This window comes from Dermacentor silvarum, unplaced genomic scaffold (genome assembly GCF_013339745.2).
Source record: "Dermacentor silvarum isolate Dsil-2018 unplaced genomic scaffold, BIME_Dsil_1.4 Seq5054, whole genome shotgun sequence".
In the NCBI taxonomy this organism is placed as follows: Eukaryota; Metazoa; Arthropoda; class Arachnida; order Ixodida; family Ixodidae; genus Dermacentor; species Dermacentor silvarum.
Genome location: NW_023606344.1, coordinates 1 through 20,629, shown reverse-complemented (window position 1 = coordinate 20,629; position 20,629 = coordinate 1). Strand labels below are relative to the sequence as shown.

Below are 20,629 nucleotides of genomic sequence, written 5' to 3'. Positions count from 1 at the left end.
CACAAAGGATAAGTTTTAAATGCAAGACTACTAATTGTTACGTAAAAAAATCGACATAAACAGTCTATCAACAACTTTAGAGCCTGGCTGCAAAGAAGCTTTTCAAGAAAGAATGGCCTCTGAATGGCTAGCTTTCAAAAACGTGCAATATATTGTTCCCAAGAAAACATCAAAGTTGTAGAAAAAAAAAAGAATAGCCGATGAAGGACCTACGTGTTGTAGACATATGTAAAACTACTCGTTGCAAGGAAAGCAGCACAGACTTGTAGCATAAAAGATCAGTCTGCTAGATCAAGAAATGTGTGGTCACCTTTCGCAGTGAAAAAAAGCCTATGGGAAAGTTTTCTTGCCAATATGACTGAAAGATACTTTCGTAAACAGTGCTTGCCTTTGGGAGGCTACATACACTTGTTCACATGCAAGTACCTGTCGCATATTCATTGTTAAAGAAGTTCAATTAATATAATGACACGAGAGCCTCCTCTGATTAGGAAAAAATAATAGTTGTGTGGTCATATATAGATAACATTTAGAATGTCAAGGTACCCTTTTCCATACTATGCAAGTACTCATGAAAGACAAGACTGCAAGAAACAGCATAAAACTAATGCAAAATCTATAACTGATTATGTCAATGAGATTTCCATTTCATGTGGCAAAGTATTTCACAGGGCAGATAGGATGTGACATCTGTGATTCAGAGATACGTCATTGTATCGGGGCACAAGTATTGTACAACTGATAATTTTGGGAATAAAGAAATAACAAGCATTGATTCCCGGTATGTCACCATGCCACTTGTATCTTAAAAAGGACTATCACTTATATGTCAAGCTTGCACCATTATGTTTATGTGACCATACATGTGTACCCCATCTGTAATGAACCAGTTGCTTTAAGTTATGACCACTGTCATGTCATTCCCGTACATTAATTGTGGTTTTGCACAATACACCTAGAAAACTTTTGAGCGGCATTGCAGTACTTTTTCTTGTATGTGCACACTGGCTTTCTGTCACAACACCCACTTCGCATCCATGATAAATGCTGCAGTCAAGCAAAATAGAGTTTCAGACTAAGGTACCTAAACTGCTTTCATTCCAGAAAACCCCAAACAAGGTTTAGATTCTTCAGGACACAAGCTACTTGCATCCTTTGATCTAAGGCTGTTTTCTGCATGCAATGAATGTTAGGATTTCTGCTGTGCAAATCAATGTTAACCTGATAAAAGGGATGGCAAGCCAAAACTTGCATTCGTGATACTAGTTACTACTGGGGCCAGATTAACCTATGGGCTAAGGGGGCTGCAGCTCCAGGCTAGGGGGCCCTGTGAGAAAAATGTTTCCTTGAATTAAACTTTATTTCTTACGTACAGTACAGAGTAAAACATAATGTGAACAAATACATTGGGATCCCTAGCTCAAGGCCAGTTGCAATCCATAAAAAATGTAGAGGAAGCAAAGCAATTATTTAGCACAGACACATGTACTTAAACTCAGCAACAATATGCACTTTACATTAGAAGAAGTAGAGAATACAATACAAAGAATCTTCAAAATGCAAACGGTATCATTGAACATCTACAAGTAAAGGAAAATGCACCAGAAAAAAGAGAAAGGAAGCGGTGAATGTATTAATAAACATACGAAAGAAGATCACGAAAATGCAGTTTTAATTATCTCTGAAAATTAGCTGCATTTCTAGCTTACGTGGGCTGAACGTTCCTCTCGACTACTCCAACACTTCAAATTCTCCGTTTACCACACACATTACAAGCCTTTGGAACCAGAAAATTTTGTTTTAGTGCACTGCGTGTACAGCGTCCTGATTCGGTAAAGTTGGTAGCAGAGAGTGGGTAGTCAGTAACGATGCTACTATTAACCATTACAAGAGTTTAAAAATTTAGTAATGAAGTAAACGGTAAAATGTGTACGTGTTGAAAGAGCGGTGTCGTGTTAGCATTGTATTGTGAGGAAGTCATAAAGTGGACAGCCCTCTTTTGAAGTTTTATAAATGGCTCAATGTATGAATGGCCCAGAGATGCAACACAGTACCACAGATGGCTGTGGAACAAGCTGAAATAAATTTCTCGAAGGGTTTCTGTATCAAAACAATTTCGGCTCTTGAGCAGAATATAACAAGCCTTGCCGAGATTTTTGCAAAGCTTGTCAATGTGAGGTTTACATAGAAACAACTCATCTAATTTGTACAACCCCTTGATGGGCCCCTCAGAAATTTAAGAGGACCATTCGCCAGGGCCCAGTGGAAAATTTTAGTTATACTATAAAAGTTGTAAAGTGTCTTCCAAGGAATATTCTACCACAAGAATTCTTTAAAACGGCCTAGTAGCAGCCGAAATAGAAGCGAAGAATCTGTAGTACAAGAACGTGACCTGCTCTTCGTGCACAGAGGCATTCTTTCTTTGCCCAACCAGCAACGCAAAGGACCTTTCTCTCTTGCCTACTCCCATATAGGAAATGAGGGTTCACCTCCTTCTCTCTCTTTTTTTTTTTGCAAAACACCTAATGCACCTTTCTTCATTTTTTTATTTAGATCACGACAACAGCATAATACATCCATGTTACATTTACAAGTCAAACTTCAATGAGTTTGTTGACATGATGGCAGATAATTAATGTAAGGAGATGGATCGTTGCGAAGGTGCATGAAGCTAAACATTGTTCCCTCGTCAATTCCACGCCTTACGTCTCTCATGTTGCCTAGCTTTGTTGTCCTTTGGTGCAGGCTACATGGTGACGTTCACAAAAGATTTACAGATGTTAGGCCCTTCTCGCATGCCCGTCTTGTACGATGAATTACTGTGGCGGTTAGCACTGGTAACATCAGTAGCCACCCTAACCATGATTACGCAGCAACATGGCACCGCCTATGCAGCCCAGACCACCCGCTTCAATCTCAATTTGCCCTTTTACTAGCTGTACGCCCTGACAGCAATAAATAAATGGTAAAATCCATCACTGCGTAGTCTCATCTCATGCTGAGGACAAAGCATTAGGTATTTCTTGTTGTTCTTATTGAGATCAGCTGTTTGTTTTGACACTGCTAGGACTACACAGGCAGTAAAAGTGGTTCGGTTTCTATTTAGCAGGTGACACCACAGCAGTAGCAATGGTGATGCATTGACGATGCAGAACGCTACGAAGGCGTCATTGTTCACTGCATCATTAATTCCTACTCTGCTCTAGTACGGTACGTGATGACAGCGGTGAGCAAACGTCAAATACACGCTGAGCAGATGGCGCGGTGCATGTGAACATTTATCAGGGTGTTCACTTTTACTAAAACTGGCTCAGGAGGCTGTATTGAACTGCTCAGATAGCGTGTCGATGAAGCGAAGCCCAACAGTAGCATTCATGGAATGCGTATGCAGCCTTTAGTTACAACGTAGGAACATTTGTTGCGTCACTGCTCCAACAGTGGCTGATGTATCAAAAGGATGGCAAGCAGACGCTGAGCAGCTGACGCAGCATGGATGAACACATCTTAGGGGAATTCAGCCTTCCTATTGGCTAAGAGCCCTGCCGCTGCCCCAGTGCTGCAAGGAACTACTGAGATGGAGTATAACTGGCAAAGCACATCGTTCAGCATGAAAGGTTGGGCAGTGGCAGAGAAGCTGCGTTGCAGTGTCGTCACATCCGCAAAAAATAGCATGCGGCACATTTGCATTGTTTACATTACAGCACATGACACCTAGCACAAAATTAATAATTGCAATATGTGGAGCAGTGATATAACTTTTAAGCTGTTCCCTAGCCTCCCCTCTTCGTGAAGAGTAAAATGTGCAGTGACAACACTGGAAACAAACAACACGTGTACAAAGCAAGGAAAGCTGGTTTGATACAAAACCCATACTGAGATGCAAAGAGCACAAACGACCAGCAGTGCTTCTGCACTGTTTAATTCAGAGCACATGCATAAAAAGCACCCTAAAGAGCTTGTAGTGTGTGCCCAACTCAGCAGCTGCTTAGCTACAAGAAAGTTCGGCCAAGGAGAAGGAGGTTTCATTATTTTTCAATGTATGTGTACAAGTACGGTTTGTTTCCGCCTCCTTGAATTTTGGTTTTGGCATCCTTGAATTTTGGGTCTAATGTTCTGTACAAACCGTTCTGTATGCACGGTTCACTTCAGAGCATATGCATATCGCATAAAACGAATACTTATACGCCTAGCACCACTGCGACACATTGCACGTATACATAACAGTACCCTTCACCTCGTACAGTAAGAACCCCAGCACTCAAACGCTCTGTACGTGTTCGCGGTCACCAAGGCGCATCGCAGCCCCCAAAACAGCTCACATGAACCAAAGCACAAACAGCACATTACGAATGGCTGCGATGACGCGACAATAAAGCTAATCGCTACAGGTTATATGGTCACTTCTTAAACACAAACCAGCACTGCACAATGCACATGCACGTATGAGCTTCGCAGCGATGAAGCGCGCACACACAACACCTAGGCACACCATACGCTGAGATGGGCGACCGCACTATTTTCGTTCTGGAGCGTACTGAATGCATGTGTCATGCTTAGAATGCGCGTGCATGTGATGGCCTTCGCGTTTGTACTGCTGGTACTGCACAAGCGAAATACGGCCCAACACACACGAAATCGCCGGTTTCATTGCTTCCGAACTTCGCGTAAACACAACACATTTCCGTCTGTTGCCGTTGACGATCGCACGCACTGAAGAGGTCAGGCAGGGTACACTGAATGCATGTGTCATGCTTAGAATGCGCGTGCATGTGATGGCCTTCGCGTTTGTACTGCTGGTACTGCACAAGCGAAATACGGCCCAACACACACGAAATCGCCGGTTTCATTGCTTCCGAACTTCGCGTAAACACAACACATTTCCGTCTGTTGCCGTTGACGATCGCACGCACTGAAGAGGTCGGGCAGGGTACAGCGGATTGCTGCGTTCGACGACTATCTCTGCGAGTGCTCGATAACTCTTGCAATGATCCCAAAAAAACCACGAAAAACAAACTGTCACAGCAGCCTAGGCGCCTAGGCCTCGCGCTTCGCTTCGCTTCGAACCAGCGCCATGTTTGTGCGGTCGCCGCATACATGCTGCATGGTGGAAAAAAGTTCACGACCGCCTCTTGTGACGTCAGAGCGGCCATTTTAAGCGGACCGCGCGAGGGCGGTGCGGCTTGCGGCGATGTGCGGCTCGAGCGTGTACAGGCCCTTAAGGCCTGTACACGCTCGAGCCGCACATCGCCGCAAGCCGCACCGCATGCTGGCGGTTCAGTGGCAGCGGGCGGTTGGAGCAACCGGGCACAAAATTCGATTCACGCTGGGACCGGCGCGAGCGGTGCCGTACGCATGCGCCCTCTGGCTGGCAAAACAGATAACCAGCGACTGGCAACATGCAACAGCGCGGTCGCAGCGTTTGTGTGCTGGCGACCAGCAAAATTTTGGCCCGAGCCAGGATTTTGTTATTACGTTTGTTTTCTTATTAGGTAATTTTCTGATTAGTGAGCTCGAGCGGTTCGCATGTGCCGGCATCCGCACTCCGATTTGGGGACGCGACGTATGTTAAGAGCCGGCAACCGAGAGGCGGGGCAAAGATGTTCTAAGTCGGCAACTATCGTCAACAGCAGACGACACTGGCATATTTTTGTCGGCGTGGGTTCAAGCTTCCGCGTCACGGCGAAAACGCAAAACTCTTGCACTGTCATACTCTGTTGACTGCATGTGTTGTGTTGGCGCGCTGAGCCACCTCTCGAACACTATGCAGTGATCTTACCTGCGCCTTTTTTTTTTTTTTTCGTTTTCCTTTCTTTCTTTTTTTTTTAAATCATTGCTACCGCATACTGTTGTAACAACATACATCGCTATGTACTCGGTTGTGTGCGGCGTGACGGCGCATTTTTTGTAGATGTGCTAGCGAAAGCTTGCAAGACCGCGCGTGCGTTTTTAAGCCAATGAACAAGGGATTTGTCGCAGCAACAGCGTAGCACGCTGAAGCGCCGCAGCGTTATACAGGGTGTTCATTTATAAGTTTAAAATTTTTTTAGAAATCCTCTGTGGCAGGTAGCATAATTCTTATCGTTGAGCTGGGTTATTCGATGAGGCGGACATTAGTAACACGAGAAATCCCATATTGAACTAATTAAAAAAATGACTAATCAACTTCTTAGTTAATTATTGTACAGCACATATTGTGATTTACGAATTGGAGCCGGTGAGCTTGGCAGGCGTATCCACTTGGGATGAATTTCCAGAATGACGCCAGTTTGGAGATATGTGCCATCAAACTCGCCCTAAAAATGCACTGTTGTTCCACTTACTTTTTTACCAAAATGCTGTTTTATACATTGAAGCACTAAAGTAACTGGAACGCCCATGTATTTCGTCCCACACTTTGGAAAATAATATCTCAAAGCTGGCGTCATCCTGGAAATTCATTTCAAGTGGATGCGTCTTGCAAGCTCACCGGCTATAATTCGGAAATTGCAATATGTGTCGTAAAGTAATTAACTAAGAAGTTCATTAGTCAATTTTTGTTACTTGAATATGTGTTTCGATTTTTTGTGCTACTAATGTTCACCTCATCGAATAACCCCCAGCTCAACGATAAGAATTATGCTACCTGCCACAGGCGATTTTTAAAAATTCCGTAACACTTCAAAATGAACGCCCTGTATATTAACATACTCTTATACAGATGGTTCTATTATCGCGGAATACAGCTGTGTAGATCGACAAGTCACTTCTCTTCATCACCGAGCACGCGAGTGAATATTCAACTACGGCTTGTTGATTTACTTACGGTTTTTTTTAGTAGCTGCCAAGTTAAAAGTGAGCGTACAATTGATTACATGATGGAATATGACCGTGTCACACAGCACTCGTGTTTGTTCATTCTGTGTTATGTCGTTGTTCCATTGATGAAAAAAGCCGGCGAAGCAGTGCCCCCGGGCCTGACCAGAATCTTCGAGGCTAACCTCGAAGATCAGGCCCTAGAGACGCTTCTAGACCCCTTCAATGACTTTTGGACATCACGCAAGCTATCACAAGAATGAAAAACAGCTGAAGTACGCTTTATCCCCAAACCGGGCAAGTCCCCGCACATTGACAACCTGTGGCTGATATCCCTCACATCATGCATAAGCATAATCATGAAAAGGATAGTACTCAAATGCCTCCAACAACACCTGGACGAAACCCAGCAAATGCCAGACCCCATGTTTGGCTTTATACGACATCTTGAGACCCAGGACGTGCTAATGCAATTGAAGAAGGAGATTGTCATCCCTGCCACACACCACGGGCCATTCTCGCGCTAGACCTGAAGGGGGCATCTGACAACGTGGCACACGAGGCGATATTTCGGAATCTCAACAACACAGGCTCAACAACACAGTGGCGTATTTAAGCCACTGAAAAGTAAGGATGGATGTTCAGCCTTGCTGGTGTGGCATTTCATAGGTTGTAACCCACCATATTTTTAACCAAGCAATAAGGAAATTATATGGTCACGCCGTACCATCAGTACAACTGAAGTGTTGCTTCCCCAAGGAGTCTCACTGCCACCTTCCCCATTTTGTAAACACTTTGTAAATACAAACTAGCACATGGTATGTAGTCACATTATATGCTGTCTGTATGCTTGGTGAAGTGCACCAAGCATTTTCTCACCCTTAAAACCTGGGCTAATGCTGTCTTTTTTTAATAATAATTATGCAATAACCTTACTCAATACATTGCTGTGAGAACAATAGTTGGCTTAACAGTAGCACTGCACACATACCCTCATACCACATTGCAGACATACTCTATAGAGGCTGGCCACAATCAGCGTAACTGAAAGCCAGCTGAACAGGGTGCGAGTTCATGTGTATCAAATAAATGTCTGTTCCATTGAGAGGTTATATATCTGTCTGTGATATAATTATCAATTCAGAATACATATGGCAGAAGAACAATACACAAGACAACACAATCAAGTTCCCTGTGAGAAGCTGCTTTTTGCCACTATTACATGCAGCAAAAAGAGACTTCATTAAGCACCACTATGGCTTGCGTGCCTCTTTGTGCATTGTACAAGAAGTAAAGGTGGGCGAATGTAAACGTTTTCAAATACGAATTGAATAAAATATTATTTATCAAATATTCAATAGTCATACGACGACACACGTACCTGTAGTAACAATATTTATTTTCATATAAAAAAATTAGGTACCACACCTTAACTAGTGCAAAAAGAGAGCTAAATATTGGGCACAAAGGATAAGTTTTAAATGCAAGACTACTAATTGTTACGTAAAAAAATCGACATAAACAGTCTATCAACAACTTTAGAGCCTGGCTGCAAAGAAGCTTTTCAAGAAAGAATGGCCTCTGAATGGCTAGCTTTCAAAAACGTGCAATATATTGTTCCTAAGAAAACATCAAAGTTGTAGAAAAAAAAAAGAATAGCCGATGAAGGACCTACGTGTTGTAGACATATGTAAAACTACTCGTTGCAAGGAAAGCAGCACAGACTTGTAGCATAAAAGATCAGTCTGCTAGATCAAGAAATGTGTGGTCACCTTTCGCGTGAAAAAAAAGCCTATGGGAAAGTTTTCTTGCCAATATGACTGAAAGATACTTTCGTAAACGTGCTTGCCTTTGGGAGGCTACATACACTTGTTCACATGCAAGTACCTGTCGCATATTCATTGTTAAAGAAGTTCAATTAATATAATGACACGAGAGCCTCCTCTGATTAGGAAAAAATAATAGTTGTGTGGTCATATATAGATAACATTTAGAATGTCAAGGTACCCTTTTCCATATTATGCAAGTACTCATGAAAGACAAGACTGCAAGAAACAGCATAAAACTAATGCAAAATCTATAACTGATTATGTCAATGAGATTTCCATTTCATGTGGCAAAGTATTTCACAGGGCAGATAGGATGTGACATCTGTGATTCAGAGATACGTCATTGTATCGGGGCACAAGTATTGTACAACTGATAATTTTGGAATAAAGAAATAACAAGCATTGATTCCCGGTATGTCACCATGCCACTTGTATCTTAAAAAGGACTATCACTTATATGTCAAGCTTGCACCATTATGTTTATGTGACCATACATGTGTACCCCATCTGTAATGAACCGTTGCTTTAAGTTATGACCACTGTCATGTCATTCCCGTACATTAATTGTGGTTTTGCACAATACACCTAGAAAACTTTTGAGCGGCATTGCAGTACTTTTTCTTGTATGTGCACACTGGCTTTCTGTCACAACACCCACTTCGCATCCATGATAAATGCTGCAGTCAAGCAAAATAGAGTTTCAGACTAAGGTACCTAAACTGCTTTCATTCCAGAAAACCCCAAACAAGGTTTAGATTCTTCAGGACACAAGCTAACTTGCATCCTTTGATCTAAGGCTGTTTTCTGCATGCAATGAATGTTAGGATTTCTGCTGTGCAAATCAATGTTAACCTGATAAAAGGGATGGCAAGCCAAAACTTGCATTCGTGATACTAGTTACTACTGGGGCCAGATTAACCTATGGGCTAAGGGGGCTGCAGCTCCAGGCTAGGGGGCCCTGTGAGAAAAATGTTTCCTTGAATTAAACTTTATTTCTTACGTACAGTACAGAGTAAAACATAATGTGAACAAATACATTGGGATCCCTAGCTCAAGGCCAGTTGCAATCCATAAAAAATGTAGAGGAAGCAAAGCAATTAATTTAGCACAGACACATGTACTTAAACTCAGCAACAATATGCACTTTACATTAGAAGTAGAGAATACAATACAAAGAATCTTCAAAATGCAAACGGTATCATTGAACATCTACAAGTAAAGGAAAATGCACCAGAAAAAAGAGAAAGGAAGCGGTGAATGTATTAATAAACATACGAAAGAAGATCACGAAAATGCAGTTTTAATTATCTCTGAAAATTAGCTGCATTTCTAGCTTACGTGGGCTGAACGTTCCTCTCGACTACTCCAACACTTCAAATTCTCCGTTTACCACACACATTACAAGCCTTTGGAACCAGAAAATTTTGTTTTAGTGCACTGCGTGTACAGCGTCCTGATTCGGTAAAGTTGGTAGCAGAGAGTGGGTAGTCAGCAACGATGCTACTATTAACCATTACAAGAGTTTAAAAATTTAGTAATGAAGTAAATGGTAAAATGTGTACGTGTTGAAAGAGCGGTGTCGTGTTAGCATTGTATTGTGAGGAAGTCATAAAGTGGACAGCCCTCTTTTGAAGTTTTATAAATGGCTCAATGTATGAATGGCCCAGAGATGCAACACAGTACCACAGATGGCTGTGGAACAAGCTGAAATAAATTTCTCGAAGGGTTTCTGTATCAAAACAATTTCGGCTCTTGAGCAGAATATAACAAGCCTTGCCGAGATTTTTGCAAAGCTTGTCAATGTGAGGTTTACATAGAAACAACTCATCTAATTTGTACAACCCCTTGATGGGCCCCTCAGAAATTTAAGAGGACCATTCGCCAGGGCCCAGTGGAAAATTTTAGTTATACTATAAAAGTTGTAAAGTGTCTTCCAAGGAATATTCTACCACAAGAATTCTTTAAAACGGCCTAGTAGCAGCCGAAATAGAAGCGAAGAATCTGTAGTACAAGAACGTGACCTGCTCTTCGTGCACAGAGGCATTCTTTCTTTGCCCAACCAGCAACGCAAAGGACCTTTCTCTCTTGCCTACTCCCATATAAGAAATGAGGGTTCACCTCCTTCTCTCTTTTTTTTTTTGCAAAACACCTAATGCACCTTTCTTCATTTTTTTATTTAGATCACGACAACAGCATAATACATCCATGTTACATTTACAAGTCGAACTTCAATGAGTTTGTTGACATGATGGCAGATAATTAATGTAAGGAGATGGATCGTTGCGAAGGTGCATGAAGCTAAACATTGTTCCCTCGTCAATTCCACGCCTTACGTCTCTCATGTTGCCTAGCTTTGTTGTCCTTTGGTGCAGGCTACATGGTGACGTTCACAAAAGATTTACAGATGTTAGGCCCTTCTCGCATGCCCGTCTTGTACGATGAATTACTGTGGCGGTTAGCACTGGTAACATCAGTAGCCACCCTAACCATGATTACGCAGCAACATGGCACCACCTATGCAGCCCAGACCACCCGCTTCAATCTCAATTTGCCCTTTTACTAGCTGTACGCCCTGACAGCAATAAATAAATGGTAAAATCCATCACTGCGTAGTCTCATCTCATGCTGAGGACAAAGCATTAGGTATTTCTTGTTGTTCTTATTGAGATCAGCTGTTTGTTTTGACACTGCTAGGACTACACAGGCAGTAAAAGTGGTTCGGTTTCTATTTAGCAGGTGACACCACAGCAGTAGCAATGGTGATGCATTGACGATGCAGAACGCTACGAAGGCGTCATTGTTCACTGCATCATTAATTCCTACTCTGCTCTAGTACGGTACGTGATGACAGCGGTGAGCAAACGTCAAATACACGCTGAGCAGATGGCGCGGTGCATGTGAACATTTATCAGGGTGTTCACTTTTACTAAAACTGGCTCAGGAGGCTGTATTGAACTGCTCAGATAGCGTGTCGATGAAGCGAAGCCCAACAGTAGCATTCATGGAATACGCAGCCTTTAGTTACAACGTAGGAACATTTGTTGCGTCACTGCTCCAACAGTGGCTGATGTATCAAAAGGATGGCAAGCAGACGCTGAGCAGCTGACGCAGCATGGATGAACACATCTTGAGGGGAATTCAGCCTTCCTATTGGCTAAGAGCCCTGCCGCTGCCCCAGTGCTGCAAGGAACTACTGAGATGGAGTATAACTGGCAAAGCACATCGTTCAGCATGAAAGGTTGGGCAGTGGCAGAGAAGCTGCGTTGCAGTGTCGTCACATCCGCAAAAAATAGCATGCGGCACATTTGCATTGTTTACATTACAGCACATGACACCTAGCACAAAATTAATAATTGCAATATGTGGAGCAGTGATATAACTTTTAAGCTGTTCCCTAGCCTCCCCTCTTCGTGAAGAGTAAAATGTGCAGTGACAACACTGGAAACAAACAACACGTGTACAAAGCAAGGAAAGCTGGTTTGATACAAAACCCATACTGAGATGCAAAGAGCACAAACGACCAGCAGTGCTTCTGCACTGTTTAATTCAGAGCACATGCATAAAAAGCACCCTAAAGAGCTTGTAGTGTGTGCCCAACTCAGCAGCTGCTTAGCTACAAGAAAGTTCGGCCAAGGAGAAGGAGGTTTCATTATTTTTCAATGTATGTGTACAAGTACGGTTTGTTTCCGCCTCCTTGAATTTTGGTTTTGGCATCCTTGAATTTTGGGTCTAATGTTCTGTACAAACCGTTCTGTATGCACGGTTCACTTCAGAGCATATGCATATCGCATAAAACGAATACTTATACGCCTAGCACCACTGCGACACATTGCACGTATACATAACAGTACCCTTCACCTCGTACAGTAAGAACCCCAGCACTCAAACGCTCTGTACGTGTTCGCGGTCACCAAGGCGCATCGCAGCCCCCCAAACAGCTCACATGAACCAAGCACAAACAGCACATTACGAATGGCTGCGATGACGCGACAATAAAGCTAATCGCTACAGGTTATATGGTCACTTCTTAAACACAAACCAGCACTGCACAATGCACATGCACGTATGAGCTTCGCAGCGATGAAGCGCGCACACACAACACCTAGGCACACCATACGCTGAGATGGGCGACCGCACTATTTTCGTTCTGGAGCGTACTGAATGCATGTGTCATGCTTAGAATGCGCGTGCATGTGATGGCCTTCGCGTTTGTACTGCTGGTACTGCACAAGCGAAATACGGCCCAACACACACGAAATCGCCGGTTTCATTGCTTCCGAACTTCGCGTAAACACAACACATTTCCGTCTGTTGCCGTTGACGATCGCACGCACTGAAGAGGTCAGGCAGGGTACACTGAATGCATGTGTCATGCTTAGAATGCGCGTGCATGTGATGGCCTTCGCGTTTGTACTGCTGGTACTGCACAAGCGAAATACGGCCCAACACACACGAAATCGCCGGTTTCATTGCTTCCGAACTTCGCGTAAACACAACACATTTCCGTCTGTTGCCGTTGACGATCGCACGCACTGAAGAGGTCGGGCAGGGTACAGCGGATTGCTGCGTTCGACGACTATCTCTGCGAGTGCTCGATAACTCTTGCAATGATCCCAAAAAACCACGACAAACAAACTGTCACAGCAGCCTAGGCGCCTAGGCCTCGCGCTTCGCTTCGCTTCGAACCAGCGCCATGTTTGTGCGGTCGCCGCATACATGCTGCATGGTGGAAAAAAGTTCACGACCGCCTCTGTGACGTCAGAGCGGCCATTTTAAGCGGACCGCGCGAGGGCGGTGCGGCTTGCGGCGATGTGCGGCTCGAGCGTGTACAGGCCCTAAGGGCCTGTACACGCTCGAGCCGCACATCGCCGCAAGCCGCACCGCCCTCGCGCGGTCCGCTTAAAATGGCCGCTCTGACGTCACAAGAGGCGGTCGTGAACTTTTTTCCACCATGCAGCATGTATGCGGCGACCGCACAAACATGGCGCTGGTTCGAAGCGAAGCGAAGCGCGAGGCCTAGGCGCCTAGGCTGCTGTGACAGTTTGTTTTTCGTGGTTTTTTTGGGATCATTGCAAGAGTTATCGAGCACTCGCAGAGATAGTCGTCGAACGCAGCAATCCGCTGTACCCTGCCCGACCTCTTCAGTGCGTGCGATCGTCAACGGCAACAGACGGAAATGTGTTGTGTTTACGCGAAGTTCGGAAGCAATGAAACCGGCGATTTCGTGTGTGTTGGGCCGTATTTCGCTTGTGCAGTACCAGCAGTACAAACGCGAAGGCCATCACATGCACGCGCATTCTAAGCATGACACATGCATTCAGTGTACCCTGCCTGACCTCTTCAGTGCGTGCGATCGTCAACGGCAACAGACGGAAATGTGTTGTGTTTACGCGAAGTTCGGAAGCAATGAAACCGGCGATTTCGTGTGTGTTGGGCCGTATTTCGCTTGTGCAGTACCAGCAGTACAAACGCGAAGGCCATCACATGCACGCGCATTCTAAGCATGACACATGCATTCAGTACGCTCCAGAACGAAAATAGTGCGGTCGCCCATCTCAGCGTATGGTGTGCCTAGGTGTTGTGTGTGCGCGCTTCATCGCTGCGAAGCTCATACGTGCATGTGCATTGTGCAGTGCTGGTTTGTGTTTAAGAAGTGACCATATAACCTGTAGCGATTAGCTTTATTGTCGCGTCATCGCAGCCATTCGTAATGTGCTGTTTGTGCTTGGTTCATGTGAGCTGTTTTGGGGGGCTGCGATGCGCCTTGGTGACCGCGAACACGTACAGAGCGTTTGAGTGCTGGGGTTCTTACTGTACGAGGTGAAGGGTACTGTTATGTATACGTGCAATGTGTCGCAGTGGTGCTAGGCGTATAAGTATTCGTTTTATGCGATATGCATATGCTCTGAAGTGAACCGTGCATACAGAACGGTTTGTACAGAACATTAGACCCAAAATTCAAGGATGCCAAAACCAAAATTCAAGGAGGCGGAAACAAACCGTACTTGTACACATACATTGAAAAATAATGAAACCTCCTTCTCCTTGGCCGAACTTTCTTGTAGCTAAGCAGCTGCTGAGTTGGGCACACACTACAAGCTCTTTAGGGTGCTTTTTATGCATGTGCTCTGAATTAAACAGTGCAGAAGCACTGCTGGTCGTTTGTGCTCTTTGCATCTCAGTATGGGTTTTGTATCAAACCAGCTTTCCTTGCTTTGTACACGTGTTGTTTGTTTCCAGTGTTGTCACTGCACATTTTACTCTTCACGAAGAGGGGAGGCTAGGGAACAGCTTAAAAGTTATATCACTGCTCCACATATTGCAATTATTAATTTTGTGCTAGGTGTCATGTGCTGTAATGTAAACAATGCAAATGTGCCGCATGCTATTTTTTGCGGATGTGACGACACTGCAACGCAGCTTCTCTGCCACTGCCCAACCTTTCATGCTGAACGATGTGCTTTGCCAGTTATACTCCATCTCAGTAGTTCCTTGCAGCACTGGGGCAGCGGCAGGGCTCTTAGCCAATAGGAAGGCTGAATTCCCCTCAAGATGTGTTCATCCATGCTGCGTCAGCTGCTCAGCGTCTGCTTGCCATCCTTTTGATACATCAGCCACTGTTGGAGCAGTGACGCAACAAATGTTCCTACGTTGTAACTAAAGGCTGCGTACGCATTCCATGAATGCTACTGTTGGGCTTCGCTTCATCGACACGCTATCTGAGCAGTTCAATACAGCCTCCTGAGCCAGTTTTAGTAAAAGTGAACACCCTGATAAATGTTCACATGCACCGCGCCATCTGCTCAGCGTGTATTTGACGTTTGCTCACCGCTGTCATCACGTACCGTACTAGAGCAGAGTAGGAATTAATGATGCAGTGAACAATGACGCCTTCATAGCGTTCTGCATCGTCAATGCATCACCATTGCTACTGCTGTGGTGTCACCTGCTAAATAGAAACCGAACCACTTTTACTGCCTGTGTAGTCCTAGCAGTGTCAAAACAAACAGCTGATCTCAATAAGAACAACAAGAAATACCTAATGCTTTGTCCTCAGCATGAGATGAGACTACGCAGTGATGGATTTTACCATTTATTTATTGCTGTCAGGGCGTACAGCTAGTAAAAGGGCAAATTGAGATTGAAGCGGGTGGTCTGGGCTGCATAGGTGGTGCCATGTTGCTGCGTAATCATGGTTAGGGTGGCTACTGATGTTACCAGTGCTAACCGCCACAGTAATTCATCGTACAAGACGGGCATGCGAGAAGGGCCTAACATCTGTAAATCTTTTGTGAACGTCACCATGTAGCCTGCACCAAAGGACAACAAAGCTAGGCAACATGAGAGACGTAAGGCGTGGAATTGACGAGGGAACAATGTTTAGCTTCATGCACCTTCGCAACGATCCATCTCCTTACATTAATTATCTGCCATCATGTCAACAAACTCATTGAAGTTTGACTTGTAAATGTAACATGGATGTATTATGCTGTTGTCGTGATCTAAATAAAAAAATGAAGAAAGGTGCATTAGGTGTTTTGCAAAAAAAAAAGAGAGAAGGAGGTGAACCCTCATTTCCTATATGGGAGTAGGCAAGAGAGAAAGGTCCTTTGCGTTGCTGGTTGGGCAAAGAAAGAATGCCTCTGTGCACGAAGAGCAGGTCACGTTCTTGTACTACAGATTCTTCGCTTCTATTTCGGCTGCTACTAGGCCGTTTTAAAGAATTCTTGTGGTAGAATATTCCTTGGAAGACACTTTACAACTTTTATAGTATAACTAAAATTTTCCACTGGGCCCTGGCGAATGGTCCTCTTAAATTTCTGAGGGGCCCATCAAGGGGTTGTACAAATTAGATGAGTTGTTTCTATGTAAACCTCACATTGACAAGCTTTGCAAAAATCTCGGCAAGGCTTGTTATATTCTGCTCAAGAGCCGAAATTGTTTTGATACAGAAACCCTTCGAGAAATTTATTTCAGCTTGTTCCACAGCCATCTGTGGTACTGTGTTGCATCTCTGGGCCATTCATACATTGAGCCATTTATAAAACTTCAAAAGAGGGCTGTCCATTTTATGACTTCCTCACAATACAATGCTAACACGACACCGCTCTTTCAACACGTACACATTTTACCATTTACTTCATTACTAAATTTTTAAACTCTTGTAATGGTTAATAGTAGCATCGTTGCTGACTACCCACTCTCTGCTACCAACTTTACCGAATCAGGACGCTGTACACGCAGTGCACTAAAACAAAATTTTCTGGTTCCAAAGGCTTGTAATGTGTGTGGTAAACGGAGAATTTGAAGTGTTGGAGTAGTCGAGAGGAACGTTCAGCCCACGTAAGCTAGAAATGCAGCTAATTTTCAGAGATAATTAAAACTGCATTTTCGTGATCTTCTTTCGTATGTTTATTAATACATTCACCGCTTCCTTTCTCTTTTTTCTGGTGCATTTTCCTTTACTTGTAGATGTTCAATGATACCGTTTGCATTTTGAAGATTCTTTGTATTGTATTCTCTACTTCTAATGTAAAGTGCATATTGTTGCTGAGTTTAAGTACATGTGTCTGTGCTAAATTAATTGCTTTGCTTCCTCTACATTTTTTATGGATTGCAACTGGCCTTGAGCTAGGGATCCCAATGTATTTGTTCACATTATGTTTTACTCTGTACTGTACGTAAGAAATAAAGTTTAATTCAAGGAAACATTTTTCTCACAGGGCCCCCTAGCCTGGAGCTGCAGCCCCCTTAGCCCATAGGTTAATCTGGCCCCAGTAGTAACTAGTATCACGAATGCAAGTTTTGGCTTGCCATCCCTTTTATCAGGTTAACATTGATTTGCACAGCAGAAATCCTAACATTCATTGCATGCAGAAAACAGCCTTAGATCAAAGGATGCAAGTTGCTTGTGTCCTGAAGAATCTAAACCTTGTTTGGGGTTTTCTGGAATGAAAGCAGTTTAGGTACCTTAGTCTGAAACTCTATTTTGCTTGACTGCAGCATTTATCATGGATGCGAAGTGGGTGTTGTGACAGAAAGCCAGTGTGCACATACAAGAAAAAGTACTGCAATGCCGCTCAAAAGTTTTCTAGGTGTTTTGTGCAAAACCACAATTAATGTACGGGAATAACATGACAGTGGTCATAACTTAAAGCAACGGTTCATTACAGATGGGGTACACATGTATGGTCACATAAACATAATGGTGCAAGCTTGACATATAAGTGATAGTCCTTTTTAAGATACAAGTGGCATGGTGACATACCGGGAATCAATGCTTGTTATTTCTTTATTCCCAAAATTATCAGTTGTACAATACTTGTGCCCCGATACAATGACGTATCTCTGAATCACAGATGTCACATCCTATCTGCCCTGTGAAATACTTTGCCACATGAAATGGAAATCTCATTGACATAATCAGTTATAGATTTTGCATTAGTTTTATGCTGTTTCTTGCAGTCTTGTCTTTCATGAGTACTTGCATAGTATGGAAAAGGGTACCTTGACATTCTAAATGTTATCTATATATGACCACACAACTATTATTTTTTCCTAATCAGAGGAGGCTCTCGTGTCATTATATTAATTGAACTTCTTTAACAATGAATATGCGACAAGTACTTGCATGTGAACAAGTGTATGCAGCCTCCCAAAGGCAAGCACGTTTACGAAAGTATCTTTCAGTCATATTGGCAAGAAAACTTTCCCATAGGCTTTTTTTCACGCGAAAGGTGACCACACATTTCTTGATCTAGCAGACTGATCTTTTATGCTACAAGTCTGTGCTGCTTTCCTTGCAACGAGTAGTTTTACATATGTCTACAACACGTAGGTCCTTCATCGGCTATTCTTTTTTTTTTCTACAACTTTGATGTTTTCTTAGGAACAATATATTGCACGTTTTTGAAAGCTAGCCATTCAGAGGCCATTCTTTCTTGAAAAGCTTCTTTGCAGCCAGGCTCTAAAGTTGTTGATAGACTGTTTATGTCGATTTTTTTACGTAACAATTAGTAGTCTTGCATTTAAAACTTATCCTTTGTGCCCAATATTTAGCTCTCTTTTTGCACTAGTTAAGGTGTGGTACCTAATTTTTTTATATGAAAATAAATATTGTTACTACAGGTACGTGTGTCGTCGTATGACTATTGAATATTTGATAAATAATATTTTATTCAATTCGTATTTGAAAATGTTTACATTCGCCCACCTTTACTTCTTGTACAATGCACAAAGAGGCACGCAAGCCATAGTGGTGCTTAATGAAGTCTCTTTTTGCTGCATGTAATAGTGGCAAAAAGCAGCTTCTCACAGGGAACTTGATTGTGTTGTCTTGTGTATTGTTCTTCTGCCATATGTATTCTGAATTGATAATTATATCACAGACAGATATATAACCTCTCAATGGAACAGACATTTATTTGATACACATGAACTCGCACCCTGTTCAGCTGGCTTTCAGTTACGCTGATTGTGGCCAGCCTCTATAGAGTATGTCTGCAATGTGGTATGAGGTTATGTGTGCAGTGCTACTGTTAAGCCAACTATTGTTCTCACAGCAATGTATTAAGTAAGGTTATTGCATAATTATTATTAAAAAAAGACAGCATTAGCCCAGGTTTTAAGGGTGAGAAAATGCTTGGTGCACTTCACCAAGCATACAGACAGCATATAATGTGACTACATACCATGTGCTAGTTTGTATTTACAAAGTGTTTACAAAATGGGGAAGGTGGCAGTGAGACTCCTTGGGGAAGCAACACTTCAGTTGTACTGATGGTACGGCGTGACCATATAATTTCCTTATTGCTTGGTTAAAAATATGGTGGGTTACAACCTATGAAATGCCACACCAGCAAGGCTGAACATCCATCCTTACTTTTCAGTGGCTTAAATACGCCACTGTGTTGTTGAGCCTGTGTTGTTGAGATTCCGAAATATCGCCTCGTGTGCCACGTTGTCAAATGCCCCCTTCAGGTCTAGCGCGAGAATGGCCCGTGGTGTGTGGCAGGGATGACAATCTCCTTCTTCAATTGCATTAGCACGTCCTGGGTCTCAAGATGTCGTATAAAGCCAAACATGGGGTCTGGCATTTGCTGGGTTTCGTCCAGGTGTTGTTGGAGGCATTTGAGTACTATCCTTTTCATGATTATGCTTATGCATGATGTGAGGGATATCAGCCACAGGTTGTCAATGTGCGGGGACTTGCCCGGTTTGGGGATAAAGCGTACTCAGCTGTTTTTCATTCTTGTGATAGCTTGCGTGATGTCCAAAAGTCATTGAAGGGGTCTAGAAGCGTCTCTAGGGCCTGACCTCGAAGATTCTGGTCGGGTCCGGGGGCACTGCTTCGCCGGCTTTTTTCATCAATGGAACAACGACATAACACAGAACGAACAAACACGAGTGCTGTGTGACACGGTCATATTCCATCATGTAATCAATTGTACGCTCACTTTTAACTTGGCAGCTACTAAAAAAAACCGTAAGTAAATCAACAAGCCGTAGTTGAATATTCACTCGCTGTGCTCGGTGATGAAGAGAAGTGACTTGTCGATCTACACAGCTGTATTCCGCGATAATAGATATAAGAGTATGTTAATATACAGGGCGTTCATTTTAAAGTGTTACGGAATTTTAAAAATCGCCTGTGGCAGGTAGCATAATTCTTATCGTTGAGCTGGGTTATTCGATGAGGTGGACATTAGTAGCACAAAAAATCGAAACACTATTCAAGTAACAAAAAGCTTGCAAGGTGAGCTTGCAAGACGCATCCACTTGAAATGAATTTCCAGGATGACGCCAGCTTTGAGATATTATTTTCCAAAGTGTGGGACGAAATACATGGGCGTTCCAGTTACTTTAGTGCTTCAATGTATAAAACAGCATTTTGGTAAAAAAGTAAGTGGAACAACAGTGCATTTTTAGGGCGAGTTTGATGGCACATATCTCCAAACTGGCGTCATTCTGGAAATTCATCCCAAGTGGAATACGCCTGCCAAGCTCAA

General features: G+C 43.2%; 1 long non-coding RNA gene across 1 annotated transcript; it reads right to left on the bottom strand.

Annotated features, from left to right (window-relative positions):
- Positions 1-1,341: 1,341 nt before the first annotated feature.
- On the bottom strand, positions 1,342-12,555 carry LOC125941870 (uncharacterized). The gene is made up of 2 exons (XR_007464655.1): positions 10,740-12,555; positions 1,342-2,489 (listed from the first exon to the last, which is right to left on the bottom strand). It is a non-coding gene; the product is annotated as an uncharacterized LOC125941870 (long non-coding RNA).
- Between the last annotated feature and the right edge of the window lie 8,074 nt (positions 12,556-20,629).